The sequence below is a fragment of the Sinohyriopsis cumingii genome, chromosome 15 (assembly GCF_028554795.1).
Source record: "Sinohyriopsis cumingii isolate HCF-2022 chromosome 15, ASM2855479v2, whole genome shotgun sequence".
Lineage (NCBI taxonomy): Eukaryota > Metazoa > Mollusca > Bivalvia > Unionida > Unionidae > Sinohyriopsis > Sinohyriopsis cumingii.
Genome location: NC_142975.1, coordinates 77,951,327 through 77,963,507, shown reverse-complemented (window position 1 = coordinate 77,963,507; position 12,181 = coordinate 77,951,327). Strand labels below are relative to the sequence as shown.

At 34.4% G+C, this 12,181-nt stretch overlaps 1 long non-coding RNA gene across 1 annotated transcript; it reads left to right on the top strand.

Moving 5' to 3' along the window:
* Nucleotides 1-2,632: 2,632 nt before the first annotated feature.
* Nucleotides 2,633-10,750, top strand: LOC149782128 (uncharacterized). The gene is made up of 5 exons (XR_016414556.1): nt 2,633-2,683; nt 5,478-5,664; nt 6,494-6,641; nt 7,841-7,964; nt 10,707-10,750. It is a non-coding gene; the product is annotated as an uncharacterized LOC149782128 (long non-coding RNA).
* Nucleotides 10,751-12,181: the final 1,431 nt, after the last annotated feature.

Sequence of the window (12,181 nt, the reverse complement as noted above, 5' to 3'; positions counted from 1 at the left end):
CTCTTTGCAGCTGGAACTTTCCATGATCTTAGTAGTGTAGTGGGCTGAATTCGCTGCATGGACTATATCTGTGACATTCTTCTTAGCGGCTTCTTAGATTTGCTTATGAATAGTGAGTCTGGTGGAAAGCCAAAGCCTTTCAGCTTTGCGGCGGTCTCTTTTAGCAGTGCGAAGCTGGTCCCTAACACCGCTATACCATGGAGAACGCTTTTGAATTGATACTCTGTACTTGGTAGCTGGGGAATGTTTGTCGAGCAATGAACGCAGGCAGTTATCGAGTTGTTCTGCTGTATGAGGTAAGCAAGTTGTTGGGTTTTCTTGGATGTTATACATTAGTTTGGTTTTATTTATCATACAGAGGTTTCTCTTAGTAGCAGATAAAGGTGGAGGGTTAGGGACTGATACGTCAAAATGGCATATAATACAGATTTGATCGGATGCAAGTTCATAGAATACCAGGGAGGACCGTAGAATGTTATCATCAGGTCTATGAAGAATCCAGTCTAAAATGTGACCATGTTGGTTAACTGACTGTTTGAGGTTGAAAACATTAATGGAATCTAGGAGTTTTTATGTTTTTGGGTTTCCGGGACAGTCAAAGTGAAAGTTGAAATCTCTAAGAATAATCAGGTTGCCACCTATCGAATTTCCATACTCCAGGAGATTCGGAAACTGCTCCAAAAAGATAGATTCTGTCAGCTTGTTTTTCTACTAGGAGAAGGGCGGTATAGGCAGAAAAAATGGACTGACCTTTGCTCCAGTGTGTGTGTGGTTGGACTATTAAAAACGATGTGTGGTCGAAATTGAATGTTGTGGTGTGGTTAAGACGTTTGATCATGGAGTTCTTTGTGATGACAGCAATTCCACCTCCGCGAGAGTTACAGGGGAACGAGTGGGTGTTAGATCCGCACACTTGGTCTCATCGCCCGATGTTTTAGCCATGTTTCTGTCAGGAAAAAGATGTTAATATTCTGGTCGTTAATATTAAAAAATACTATTTATGTGCGCTTTTCCGGTGGTACTACTGACTGGGCATTGAATAATGCAATACGCAGAGGTATCTCTTGGATAGTTGACACGAAGGTTGGCGAATTAATAGGAATTTAAATTAACGGTCGAACTTTTAAATTGTCGAGCCGGAAAGGGTATAAGGGAGATAACTTGAATTCTTCTTCCTGTTCTAACGCCGGCCAGCTTTGAAACAACGTTTCTTTTTTCGCAACTGTTTATATTTAGGTAATGATGAATGTAGTCCCAGTTCGTTTAGTCTATAGCACAATGTAGCTTGGAGAGCTAGGGAGTGGTCACTTAAAGCAATTAATGAGGGTCCATCATAGCATAAACGGGTTGACTGGCGAGTATCACGTGATGGCGGTTTGTTCAAATGGAAGTTGTAGCAGTGGAGCAAGACAGCTGAGAAAAAGTCTAATTGTTCTCGTTCCCAAAACAAGTAGACGAAGAAACACGTACAAACTAAACAACCAATATATAATGAAACACAAAAACGTAGACGAAGACATGCAACAAGCACAAATATCATGAAAACGGCACGAAAAACGGAACAGCTGCATCAAGCCGGTCAAAAGATAGCGGCCATCTTGAATCAATCTCTTTGTCTATGTTTGCATATGTGCTTCTATGTCTGTGTATGTATGTGTATGTCTATATGTCTATGTCTGTATCTATATGTCTCTATGTCGATGTATGTATGTATATGTCTCTATGTCTATGCCTGTATATATATGTCTCTATGTCGGTGGCTGTATCTATATCTCTCTATGTATATGCCTATATGCATATGTCTCTATGTATATGTCTGCATGTAGATGCCAATAGGTCTATGTCTATATGAATATGCACATATGTCTATGTATATATGCATATTTTCATATGTCTATATGTATATGTCCATATCTATATGTCTATATGTGTATGTATATATGTGTATGTCTATATGTAGATGTATAGATCTATACGTCTATGTCTATATGTAGATGTACGTATATATATGTATATATGAATGTGCATATAGGTATGTCTATATGTCTAAATTTTTATTTATATATCTATATATGTGTATATGTATATGTCTATATGTATATGTTTATGTCTATATGTATATGTATATGACTATATGTGTATATTTATATATCTATATATCGATACGTATTTGTATATATGTCTATGTCTGTGTATATATATGTCTCTATGTCTCTGTCTAAATGTATATGTCTCTATTTATATGTATGTGTGTGTATAAACTATGTGTAATTTCTGCGTATGTGTTATTTGTAGGTTGGTTTTAGGTACACTTTATAGAAAATGTTGAGTTGAAACCATGTATGATGTGTATAGAAGAAAGATAAGAATGGAAGATTAATTTTTCCATTCATGGTGTGTATCCTATGACATTGACTGAAGAATAAATGTTAAGGTTATCTTTGAAAGGTTTTGGTTTAATTCCAAAATCCGTTTTGAGAAGGCAAAGAAAAGTAATTGATAACTTCATATGTTGTCCGGACGTGTAATAGGTGAAGAAAGATGGATTATTTTGGGCGATAGTGCCCCAAGGAAGGTAACGAAGTGACATTTTATAAGTCTGGAGGTCTTTATATATAACTATTATTGCGCAGCAGGAAGTAGTACAAAGACGTTGGGATTATTTTCCTTTAGGGCTTTTCAGGTAAGTATAAATTGTTTTTTTGGATAAATTCTATAAATGGACAATCTGTTTAACAAAATTTACGAACTGCACATCATTCAAAAAAAATTTCCTTTAGGTAAAATATAAAATATGAAAGGGAATGATCATATGAGTTTGTAAAATGTAAATAAATAACACATAAAGGTAAAACATAAAAATTTACCTATACCTCATTAAACGTTATATAATCCGCATTTTCCTTACAAAAATCTAAGATTGTATCGGCAGTTGTGACTTCGTGCAGTCTCTTCCTCCACTAGGCACTTCTAGTAAATCAAAGTGTTTGCCTCACAGAGTGGAAATCGGCACACTCGATGTACACATTTCTGCTGAGTTTCACCCTTCAAGGCAGCTTTGGCTGCTTCATCTTCCCTTTCATTGTCCTTTACTCCAACGTAAATAAGCTTCCAACAGTACATAATACGTTTCCCAGATCGTTTTAAACGTCATGTTTATGTCGTGTGGGAAATTGCCGGGTTGTAAAATTTAAGACAGGATTTTTAATGAGGAAATAGAATACAAAAAAGATGATATGGTTTGTTTTCAAGAATCATTATGAGCCTCATCTGAATACTCGTCCTGATCTAAGTGTACAGAAGACTGACTTGGACGGACAGACGTAGCTTCCGCAAGAGTCGTTAGAAGCCAAGTCCAAATGCTTAATACCTTGAACTGAATTTTATACAGATAATATTTATCATATAGCCAATATTGTTACTATCTCAAAGCAAACTTTTTGTACAAGCCCCCTCCCCCTTAATGTCACTTTTTTTCTGGTTGGGCCAAGCCCCTAAAACGGCCGGGCTTCACGGCAAGGCTGTACCTGCTACCACGGTACTATCATTTTGTAAACTCCAACAATCATCAACTTCGGTTGTGAGTACATGAGAGCATATATGATCAATGTCAGTGGCAATATATCATTAAATTTAGTTGATGTGTCAATCTTTAAGTTTAGCATGATCCCACACATCAGAATATCAATGTTCCAGCATGACCTAATGTTTATTATGCAGACTCTGATGACTAACCACCCCATAGTATACTTTTTTTGTACTGGAGCACAAATTCAACGGTCTCACAAGTAGACGCAGATACGTTTAAAGATACATCATAAGAAGTGACGTAATACTCAAACATTTTACCAGATGTCGTTGCAGAACAGAGTATGGGTGAATATCTTAGTGTTATTTAATATGCATGCTTTCCAAAGATAACTTATATTTCAAATGAAATGAAAGGTATCACTATGAATGAAGTATATTTCTGACAAGGTGAAGGTAAACGGAAATGTGCGTCCAAACGGTTGACTCCACGATACTTTCTCTTTCACATACCCTATTGAAATTAGGGATGGCAACACATAAACACTCAAAAATGCATTATTTAATGAATAAATAAATACAATGTACAGATGTATTTCATATCACAAACTCCATAAACTCCATAAACTATATATTTCTAACATATAAAAATGGCATAAAAAGTAGATAATTATTGCGGTCATAGAGCAGCCATTTTGAAGTATATTCATTACAAGATGTAAACATCTAGTTCTAATGATATTGTCTCCTCTTGGGTGAGAATATTTCGCAAAGCATGCTAAATAATTATATTGCATGTAATGTAGATGCAGGAATTAACCCCGAGATAATTTCAAGAGATCCCTAACTTAAAGTTATGAATACCTGTTGATCCATGGTGTCTTCTCAGTATAGTATTCTGATCTCAGTCAGCAAGAAGCGTGTTCTACATAAAACTAAATCAAATTTAATAAATTGATTTTGAAAAAATAGCTTTACCAATGTAGGAAATACAAATATAATTTCTTCTGTAAGTAATCACTTTTCTAATTGTTTTAAAATATTTAGGAAATTGTTATCAATGTGACCTCAAAAGGTTACACTCGTTAGCCTGTGAGATACATTTGTCATGAAAATGCTTGAATGTTTTTAGTGTTATACGGTGTATCGTGTACTCTCGTGTCTACTTAAAAGTAACCAAGTTTAGTGAATTAGTTCAAGGAAACAATAACAGCAGGCAAAATCAGTTCTTTTTTTAACCCCTTTATGCCCTGAGTTTCAATAGCACCATTTACAAAACGTCGAGCAATAATTTACTAGTTTGAAAGAGCCAAGGCATCCGATATATATTATTACCCTAGGATTAAATAAAATGTTTGTAAGATTATATTCTGAGCCAGTATGCATTGATGCTAAAGAGTGTTAAATGTGGAAACAAATGAAGTCATCAGCGTTTATAAAAAAATAAAAAATTTTTAATATAGAGAAAGCTTCCAGCTAGATATAAATTCAAGATCTTCCATATCAAATTTGAATACCGCTGAATAATATCACATAAAAAGTAACTCTGCTAGACAGAAGCATGTATAAAGTCAAACTATCAACATGGGAACATATATTGCTCTCTCTCTCTCTCTCTCTCTCTCTCTCTCTCTCTCTCTGAGCTGTGCTTGTAACAGTTGTCCTTCAGTTATCATTGATATTTCTACAACAAGAACTGGGCCTTCATTTGAAAGACCATATAAGTCAAATATCTGTGTTCTGATAGGATAAGTAGAATGAACCTCAGGGGAAATAGGAAAACAAACTTCAGAAAAGAGTGCAAAAGTTTGCAAAACCACGGCGGAAAGATGAATAAACTGATTTTTGGTGTATCCTGCCAGGTCCCAGATGAAAATGTTTACGAAGTAGGTACATCTTTCCTTGTTCAAGCGATGCATTTAGAAAATATTCTTTTTACACACTAACAGACTACAGCTATATACAAGGACACACAACCAATGACAACGAAATGTGGCTATTTTAAGAGCACAGAAGCAGTGTTGTATATTACCAACAATGTGGACTTCGAGTAAATATCAATTTGGTAAAAGGAACGCATATATTTAAAAAACACAGCCATTGGACCAAGACTGGAGACAATAATCAAAGAAAAAGGTATGTTCTTTATCTAAGAAACAACAAAATCTGCTTTTTCTTCATAGCAGGAGAGAACATGCATCACTTTTAATAATACATGTGAACTAGGACATATAGAGTAGAATTAGCAATATTAAATTGACATGTATGTTACATTCACCAGTTAATCAAAGCATGCTTGCATTACTTAACAAATTTAATTTCTCACATCACATAAGAATAATATTCTTCCCCCAGAACATTAATTTTCCTATAACTTTAAGCATGAGTGCATGTTACAGTTTAAGAGTTAAATGTTAGTCCCAGGTTTAGACTCATACAGTTTCCAGCAATAATTATCCAGCTATTTATCTGGTTCACCAGCTATCTACCTACCCACCTACCTATCTACCTCCCTATCTATCTGTTTCTCTATACAGCCACCACGTAATATATCGATCTAGTAAAATTAGATTAAAAGGTTCAAATTGTTAATGGTTAGCATTTTCACTGCATTCTCTTCCTTTCTATTTTAAAGTTGTGCCAGCTTGATCAATCTTAAAGTCAACTGAATTGCTGAAATAGCAAAGGTGGACCTCATAGACTGGGTTTTTATCTGCCAAGAAATGTTTGGCGAACAAAAATGTATGACTTATGTGTGTGAAGTACTGTGCTGAAGTACGTCTGAACATAGTTTTGTCTTGCATAAATATCCGATTTAGATCCCAATATCATATAAGGACATTGCATTCTTTATGAAACGTAAAGAGAACGTAGTAAATACGACGTGCCTTAAAAACGCACATGTTAACTGCTAGAACTGCACATAAGTATGTTTTACATGTTTTGTTTTCTTTTTTCTCTTTAGGATACAAACCTGGAAGAAACATATATAAGTTTGCTGTTCTCGATCTGTTATTCAAAAATTAGTTACGTATCTTGGAATATCCAATGTGGTATAGCAATCCTAATTTGAAAACGAATGACTACTAGTATCTCCTGGTATGTTATGAAAGGTTAGTGCAAACATAAAAAATGATTTCATGTTATATGGACCTAATAGTTTATCTTAAGCCAAACGTACTAGCATTATCTGTCCGTGTAGCTGACATTTGTGCTTAATTCTTCTTAACCTTCATATAAGTTTTATTTGATCCATTACAAGGTATTGGATCACATCGCAACCTCGACCATATCGATGCTACGACAAAGTTGCCAGTATTTTCGTTTAATGTCAGCTTACATCAGACACAATTTCATGATAATATTTATATACACGTTTAGGATTTCCTGTTAATAATTACTTTGTGTATGTTCCTTCATCTAGATTTAATATGTTTTACTGGATAGTGATGTGTTGCCCTCATAGGTAATTTCTTTTTTCTTTAAAGTTTATAAAGTTATGGCATTCATGATAGCAAACTACAATAGCCTGAAGCATCATTTGCTTATTCCTGTTTTTAGTTGTATTGTGAGGTAGATCTGTACATTAGTCATAGCTATCCATTTCTCTGCCTACTTATCATCATTTTTACGCTATAATTAATTAAAATACCAATTACAGGCTCTAATATGACTAATAATATACAAATAAGTATACATCGATCTTATATGGAGCATTCTCCTTTTTCCATATAATTTGATTTTCACTCTGCTGTGATTTGACTGGCAGGCCATTAAAAGTACTGAATATTATTAATCTGTCAGTATGATTTATTCGTTAATTGCAATGATTTTTATACTTTAGGTAGAAGACATCTGTAACATGTATAATGAAACGATGGATATACCTTTTACTGGGTTTCCTCTGTGTTGATCTCTTGATAATTTGGAAGTTTTATATAAATTTGTACACAAGGTCGACTTGAAATTTCATAAATATCTTGTACTACAATGTAAATCCCTTATGTCTTAAAACAGAATTTATGCCAATAGTAGTTCTGGCATTTGTCATGTACCTTCATCCACAACATGATCTGGAAGATGCTAACATCTCTCCATTAAATTGTCATAGACTTGGTAACAATAAAAAGGGAAGAGATTTTGTTGCAAATTTGAAAACAATATATGAGGTCCCCATGTGGACATGATTATTTATACTTCAAATAAATCTAACTAGAGGGGAATTTACTATTTTACTTAAAACTAGTTTTGAATGAAATTTACATAGCACTAGGGGTGATAATCAGACTAATAAACTCATTCTTTGTATTAGTATTTAGGACCTCGGAATTACTCCAATAAATAAATATGGCCACCAAACGTCCATGAAGAGATATCAAGGGATTCCTGTAATTTGCATGATGAAAATGTAATCTTAACAGACAAATTTATCAGAGGTAAGTATAATTATTTTAATATCAATATTTCTAAGGCGAAAGAAAGAAATCCTGGATATGGAAAGAATATCATTCTAATAATGAAATCTTCTAATGAATTCAAGTTAGAGTCCTGATGAAGAATACAAAATGGAAGGCGAAGATGTATAATGTATCCAGTACAGTGATGTTATATATAGTTCCTTGTGGAAACACAAGAAATAACAATCCGGTGTTGGAAATCCGTATAATTTTTTTCAGAAATGTCGTCGCTCAAGAATTCTGTGGAGACGATGAGGGGTGGCTATAGCAGCGGCTACTAAAGCAAACAAAGTCCTACTTCCAAAAGAGAACGATTGTAATTTAACGATTTTTCTCTCTTCAAACGAATTTGTTCCAGTACCGGTACGTTAGACGCTTTCTCCTTCCTTACCGTACGTAGAGGATTTTAAACAGATGCAGAAAGAAGAATTGGAGAAAAAAACTTCAAAAGCAAAAAGAAGCTTAAGAATCCTTTCTTATTCAACAGCAACAGCGAGGAGAAGAAGAGGCAACAAGAAAACAACAGAAATAAGAAGAAATAGAGAAGAAACAAGATCAAGAACAGAAGGAGGACAGTGAAAGTCAAACGGTGACGGTACATTTAGACATTTTGGCAAAGTTATGGAGTCTGAAACAAATGCATCAGACTTCTTTATTACGACACAAGAGAAAATGACTTTCCCCAGCCAAACAGCCCAACCTGTTTACACACCTGCAATGCCTGAGATACCGACCCTAGTGATTTCTATCAAATCATCGTAAATTACAGGTCCAGAAGTAGGTCTTGATCGTGGCAAAGGGATAAAGCAATTAAAGAGCATTACCTCTCGTTCTTGAACAAAAACCCAGCTGTCCGTTTCAGGGCCACCCATCTCTCTCGAAAAGAGACTTTTCAATGTTTGCTTAAATCAAATCAAACTCAAATCCCTTTTCTCCTATGATGTACGCGTGTGAGTGCATGAGAGTAGGTCCTTAGCATTATAAAAAATCAAAAGCAAGTGACACATACGTTTTTCTTTATGATTTATTCTCTGGTACAAATTACAATCAATTCTCCGCTTTTGTAAATTTATTTACTCTCACATGTTTTTCCTCCTCTTCTTCTTCCTCACCTTCTTTTGGTCTTCTTTTCTTCTCTTTCTTCACGAGTTTTGGTTCTTCTTCCTTTTAGGAGGGTAACTCCTCTTCCTGTTCTGGACCCTCTCCTCCTCCTCGTGTTGTTTCTTGGGTCGGTTATCTTTTTTCTGAGGACAGTCTGGAGGCCCGTGTCTTTTCTCTTGACAATGATAACAGGTATTTTGATCATTTTCTCTCTTAACGCCTGTCTTGCTTTGACGTTGTAGACATTCTGAAGATCAATTTCCTTTCTTCTGACAAATATAGCAGGTATTTTGACTTTTATCTCGAAAGGAGGGGGAATAGTCCGTCGGCTTCTATGAAGACACATGCTTATGACACCTTGGAAAGCTTTGATCAGAAGTTCAATCTGTGTTGGCTCTTCCATCTGTCTGGTAGGATTGAGAGTTAAATGAATACCTTGAGGGAAGATATTGGCACTTTTTATATAGGGAAGACACTGATCATACATTTCTATATAGGGGACCATGGTGTTTAAAATGTAGTCATTTGACATTTTGCAATCAAGACGAAACGATCGCACCATTTCGTGGAGAAAGGAGAAGTAATGTTTCAAATCCATGACAATGATTTCGAAAATGAAATGAGTGAGCCAGAATCAAGACCCAGAGAGTCTACGTCACATCAATGTCCACCATGAGTAATCCCTAAAAACTACTGTCACATTCGAGAGTCGGATAAACGAACCTCTCGAAAATTTAAAACCACGACCTACACGTAGACAGTGAAATTTAAAGATTTAAGTCAGGCGTAAAGCTGGAGAAAACAGATGGGTTCATCACGGATTTGTGGACTCTTTGTTAACAACACTGACACGACAATGTCGAGCCAATAAAGACGATCGCTTGACACTTTCTATTTATCAAGACAGTCTGAAGTCCCTTGTTTGCAGACATCTGAATTGACACCTTCCAAAGTCATTAACAACATTCAACACGTTCAGCAGTCCAACGACAAGTTTCACTGATGGAAAAGCAACATGGTCTACGTTCCTCTTCTGTAAATTTGCTTAATAGCCTATAATTACTACTATAACAATGAAATATCCGGGATATAGTTTGTGCTTACATAACATTTACATGAAAATAACAATGAAATATCCGGGATATAGTTTGTGCTTACATAACATTTACATAAAACAACAGATGTCGTTATGACTCATCGATTTATAGGTCAATACAAATATTTTTCAGCTTCTGCAACATGTTGAAATAAACTAGTTGAAACATAATACATTTAAAGTTTTAACCCTTTAAAAACAGCTGTGTAAAGTTTTGCAAGCACGGCGATTTTTGTGTTTTATTTGTTTGTCTTGTCTATGTTTTGTATTTTCATATATATATATATATATATATATATATATATATATATATATATATATATATATATATATATATATATATATATAAGGGGAATGAATAGTTACTTCAGTACATTGCTTCTCTTATTTTCATGTGTTTCATTGGGTTGTTTTCATATTCTTGCACACATAACGTCATTTGGATTATCTAGAAACATTTCATTTTCTTACTTAGAACTTAAATGAGCTATGAGATTAAAAATACATATGTTATCTTTTCTCAGGTCAGGACTGGCATTAAGAACAAGGTGGAAAATTATACTTGGATGCTCTCAAGCTGTCACGTGATGATAGCATGTGGCCTCATCATGACATGTCTAATGTAACCTACAAAGGTGACCTGGATTTGTTGATACTACCATAATGATATACCTCACAGACATGGTTTAGGTATTCATGAGAGAGAACAACACCACTGTTGTGTAACCTAGAACCAGCCTGCAGCTCTACGTACTGTTTCAGTTTCACGTTATAATTATTGACATTGAAATACTTTGTATTGTTCCTATAAAACAGGAAATTGATTATATTCCTAATGGAAATTTGAAATGTGTTGTTAGCTATACTAATAACTACTTTAATACTTGCCACAATCAAACTGGAACATGTTGTTTTGTCATTACGATTTCCCTCCAAAATACAGTAAGCTATCGTGCTTCACAAAAACTTAACAAATATTAAAAGCTTTGCAGATCCACACTTCCACGTGACTTACATATCATGCATTGGTCGACACGGCTATCATGAATTGTGCAGTTTCTTGTTTTAAATATGTTTGTGCTCTGTAAGGTATATACATTATTGAAGTACCAGTTAGAGTCTTTAATATTCTTAAATATAATATGCATAAATATACGTGAGCATAGGTACTGTATTGATTATTTCCCTTTTGGCATACATTTTCCCTTTGCTGTACTTTGACCGGTTAGACATTAAGAATTACTGGGCAGTATGACCAGACAAATAAAATTTACCTCGTAACTGCAATGATTTTCACATTTAAGGCAAGACACTTTCGCAATTTTGTAAACAGGATGGGTAGATATAATTTTTAGCTTCTGATTTCTTATTGAATTTTTGCTTTACTTTGATCACATCACGTTCCTGATGTGATCCTTTTCCTTACTTTTTGTAACAGAGTATCTGCACATATTAGACCTGGCGTTCGTCGTGGAATTTCATCCATAAAGAAGACCTTTAAGAAGTATTCAAATTTGTACTATAAATTATCATAGATTTGAGGATCCTAACAAGAGAATGGATGTTCTCATCTTTATCTACAAGCAAACACTCTTCTATATACTTTTTACAATATACACATTTTATTGAAATCTTTGGAACAATATATTAGGTTAACACGAGGATATGACTGTTTTAGTTCATATACATTTAAAGGTAGGCTGATGATTATTTTACATAATAATAGGTTTAATTTACAAAGCATAAATGATAATAAGTAGACTAATAAACTCACTTTAGATATTAATTTTAGGACCGCAAAGTGACTCTAATAAATAAACATGGCCAACAAAAATAAACCGGTTTTCTACAGAGAGATATCAAGAGATATAACTAATGTATTTTATGAAAATGTAATTTTAGAAAGTAATTTCAATATTACCATGAATCCTACGATATATACCTGTAATTATTTTATTATCAACATTCCCAAAGCAAAAGAACACTTCCTGGTTCAATA